This window comes from Pagrus major, chromosome 21 (assembly GCF_040436345.1).
Source record: "Pagrus major chromosome 21, Pma_NU_1.0".
NCBI lineage: Eukaryota > Metazoa > Chordata > Actinopteri > Spariformes > Sparidae > Pagrus > Pagrus major.
In genome coordinates, this window is record NC_133235.1 from 13,293,599 (window position 1) to 13,298,412 (window position 4,814).

Genomic DNA, 4,814 nt, shown 5'->3' on the forward strand with positions numbered 1-4,814 from the left:
TTTTATTATTTTCTGGTGGAGAAAATCGGGTCACTATTAAATATTGGAATGGTGTTTTTGGCAGGATTTTGTTGGTGACAATGAAAAAGAAAACAACAGGGTAAAGAAAAAACAACAGAACCTGATCAAACATCCATCAGCAGAAAATTAAGTGAAATTAACAAAAAGCTATCTTTAATTTCAAACCCTTCATATCCTCTCTAGATATTGTTTTTCTACTGCATACTCTCAACATGCTGTGCAGTGCACCCAGCTACCTTTACCCCTGCGGTTCACCATTTGTCCCGTTTACTTGGCGACATCTACAATGAGGTCATATTTACAGGACACCCACTCTTGCTGTTCACAACCCCCCCGGGCCAAAACGGACATCTGTCAGTAAATGAGCTACTGCTCTCGTATTTCTCTCTGTTTCTTTTTCAATCTACTCTCTGCCTCTTTCCTGCCGCCTGATGATGTACGTTAACACCAGTACCGTCACATCTCTCTGGGGAAGACACTCCAGCATCTGCGATCCTTCCTGGTGTAACTGAATATTACACACTGAGCGCAACATGGAATATGACCTCAGGGTTCCCCTGCTTCTTCCTTTCTTTGATGTTGTTTTCTTTTTCAACCAAACCACTCAAAGTTAGTGGGAAGCCTCTTTGTGTGTTAGGGGGACTGATGTTCTTAATGATGACAGATGACAAACGTGAGGCTAAACCTCAGATGTAATGAAGAGGGGGAAACCTTAGATAGGAACAGGCAGGTAAGGTCCCAATCAAGCAGATAATCTTCCATTAGCTGTCCTGACTCATTGGATGACACTGATTGAAACGGAGACTGTAATGGCATGATAGATCCCTTCATAGTGGAAGGGTGGAGCGTAGCACTGTACGAGACGTGGCTAAAGGTGGGGGCAGTAAAGAGTCATGCTTCATCAACTCAAGTTGAAAAGAAGAGATGCTAATATTCATGCTTGATTTAGTTGCAAACTGAGTATGTTCTTAAATGAGGTTCTCTCTGACCAGTCCAGAGTCTGTGGGACTCGCTCAGTCTCACAGGGTTCGACTGACTCAGCCTGAAGCAACTTAATTAATATAATTATTAAGACCCAGGAAATAAAAATGATGCCGTTTGTCTGTTAGCTTATGGGGCCGTACAGATGATTTTTTATTTTTAGCTCGAACATCCTTTTGGGACTCAGATTATCTACCATTCAAACTACTTTAGGACAGCATGCTAGCCCACTAACCTGCTGACTTTCTGATCTGTCTTTTAAATGCACTTTGGAAAAAACAATAATTTCAAAGATCCTAAATATGTCTCTTTAAATCAAAAGTCTACAAGTCATCACAACTCTAGGATGCGTCATACACCATGCCTCTAACGTTTTCTAAAAGTTTCTCCTCCATCACAGAGGCCTGATACAGTGATGTTAATGGAATAGTTTGATAGTTTGGGTAATACCCTCATTGGCTTACTTGCTGAGAATTACATGAGAAGATCAACACTACTCTTGTGTCTTTGAATATGAAGCTACCATCAAAAGCTGGTTAGCTTAGCTTAGCATTAAGACTTTGTTACTCCTATCTAGTACCCTTTAGCGTTTGTGTGTGACACGCAAAGCATCCCAGCCAGAGAGCCTTAATAACGACTGGTTTACATTATAAGCCACTTTGGTTAGGTTCAGGCACAAAAACTACTTGGTTAGGTTTAGCGAAAGAGCATTGATGCTTGGTTTCATACACAAACCCCGTCCTCCTGGGTGAACAGTCTGTACTCAACCCCGACCTCCACCCTTCTGGGACTTTCTCACTCTGTTTACAAGTCAACAGAAGCAGTCGCTGTGATCGTCTCATATTGCCAAGGATGGGTTTATGTTGGAGTTAGCGTCTCATACAGATGCTAAAAGGTGCCTTCTTGTCTGCAAGAGACGCCAAACTACGTGATGAAACGGCGGTAATTTGATGCTCTGGGAAGGAAAATCAGGCGCCAATAGAAAAAGAGGAAACGAGCTATCCTGAGCTTCAATATGTAACGATTGGCCAACTGTCTAATTCATACTCCTAACAAACTGGGGGCAGCATATTGCCAGAGTAACAGCTAACTGCTGCTAACTGTAGCTGCTGTTAGCTCAGTTAGCCTTGCATCTAGTGGTCTGGACTGGGAGTTTCGAGCAAAGCTAGTGCATAGATGTCACCACATTAAAATGCCTGTTTTTTCAGTTTTAAAGGTCATATAGATAACGTCTTTATGTAGACAAATCACTTAAAAAAAGAAATCTATTTTCCTTGAAAACATCGTTATGATTGTGAATTCATTGTTTTAATCTATTATCTCTGTGTAGGAATTCTGGTGGTTGGGTCAAGCTTTAAACAAGGTTTGTCAGCTAATAGTATAACACCGTTGGTATCACGCGGTATCTGTGTTTTGTCAGAGTCAAAAGTCTTGGTAGTTTCCAGTTAGTGGGAAAAAAACATAAAAATGGCTGATTTCTACAGGATGAGCCCAACGTACTGTACTGCCCTAATGTTAGCGACGTTAATGTTGGCTAGCGTTAATGACGTTAGCTGGATTCAGCCAGTGTAAGCGACATTAGCATTAGCGACATTAGTAGTAGCGACGTTAGCTACAACAAACTCATAACCACATGAAGGGCCAGATGATACAACAGCGGCGTTGTGACGTGAATGCAGTGGAAGGGGGAGATGGAAAACCACATTTAGTGGTTTACCTTTAATTTCTAATGTTTTTGACGACCGTTCTGCGACGTACTGCACCTTTAAAGCTCACTAATTAACATGTGATATCACATTCATATAATCTGTACAAAAACCGTCAACAAGTTGTGATTTTATAGATATGATGTGTTAATTTTGGACTGAGCGTTGTTATCTGTTACCCCTGTCTCCAGTATTTATGATAAGCTATGCTAACCGGCTATGAGCAGTAGCTCTATATGTGGTGCACAAACACGAGGGTGGAGTTGATCTTTTAATCAAACACTCAGCTGGTAATTAGTAAGTAAGCATTTTTCCCCAAACATTTAACTATTCCGTTAAACTTGCAGAGGGACCACGTCATCAAAGTTTCTTCAGCACTTTTATTTGTATTCTTCCAGGATACTTTTGTAATAGCGATTTTTTTTCGCCGCATGTTTGAAACAGGGAATGCATTACAGAATCACATTACTGCAACTCTCTGGGTTCTGCAACTCTAAAAAACCCTAGGTATCCTAGTAAAAAAAAAAAAGTAGTAAAAAATAACAAAAGAAAGAAAGAAAGAAAGGCAACCAACAAACAAAAGTAAACATAATAAAATGAAAATCATGTAAAATCATCAGGCCGTCTGAGGAAGATTGTGTTCCATTGTCATGTTTGCACAGAACCATGCAAAGGGGCAGGGTTGGTTTCTCAGTTCGACCGGTGACGTGTGCCTGTGTGGCCGTGTATACCAGCAGACCTCAAGCCATGCCATTATCTGAAGACCACAGGAAGCTCTAATTAGTGGTGGTGAGAAAGGTAGACTACTATATATTTCATTGTTGTGTGTATGAGTGTGCACCATTGAGCTAAAAGTGAACTCACTCTCTGACAAACACACTCAAAAATATTCTCTCAGTCTGTCTCCACTTTCGCTTACTCTCCGAACTTTTTCATTTCTCACGGTGTTAGTAGAAATAGAAAGGAAAAAAATAGGTTTTTCAAAACATTTAGAGTTGCTGTGTAATGGAGGCAATGTTATGCATTACATTAAGACATTTTCTTTAAATTTTTGGAGAGGAATGTATCTGAAAAAGGAATGCAATGCTGTATTCAGACTGTTAACATCGTAAAAAAGCTCTGAAATTAGTAATTAAATAACCCTCTACTATTTATACATTCAGGCACTGAAAAATCACATGTCAATATGTAACTAAAAAAGATAGTCGCTCTCATTTTCCCTTGGTAAGAACAAGGAAGCTGAAACCTTGAAGTTGGCAACTGTGTAAATTTTTCCTACCCAGTAGTAATGCCATATGCATCCCCTTTGCTCCTCTTCTGTGTGACAGTTTCCCCTCCCACCATGAGCGCATTTTCAAACACTGACCTGAAGTCAGAGCTGTCGTGGCCTCTTCTAAAGCTTTCACCTATGGGACCTATGGGAAAGAATCCATGACACTAGTCTTTTGAAAGGGAAATCCAATGGTTTGTCTCGCTCTCCTCACCGTACAAACAGATAGACAGACGGATGGGTGGACGGATGTCCTCCATGGCCTCAGAGGGCCAGCAGGTGAGCCGAGGCCCTCAGCTCCACAGACCAACTTCCCCCCTCGTGGTTAAGGACTCTCTGGTGTGATAGCCAGCTCTCACCCCAGCGACCCTGAACTCAGTCATTTTTTAACTATACAAGGGCTTTTACAAAAAAGCTAACTTGAACAGCCATACAATGGCTAAAACATAAACCATATCTCTACTTTATCTCGGTTTTTCAGTCATTTTTAATTTTTTTTTTTCTCTTTTTCTTTTTTTGGATGCATTTATGTTTTTTTCTTGATTTAAGTCTGTTTGCTTTTCTTTGTTCTTTTGGAGTAGCTCTGATCCAGTCCTGTGCTGAGAGGCTCAGTCACAGAGGAATTGGTTTTTGGATTTGATGTCGGGTGTGGAGGGGGGAGGGCAGGGAATGGGTGGGAGGGAGGGAGAGAATAAGGGCAAGGATCAGGTCAGGGGTCAAGATATGGGTTCATTATTAGTCCAGGGATGGACTCGCCAGCGGTGACAGGGACAGCTTTGGATGGGTCGGTTAGGGAAAGGTGGGGCTCCAAGGTGATTGCAGGAGGTTTGTCAAGG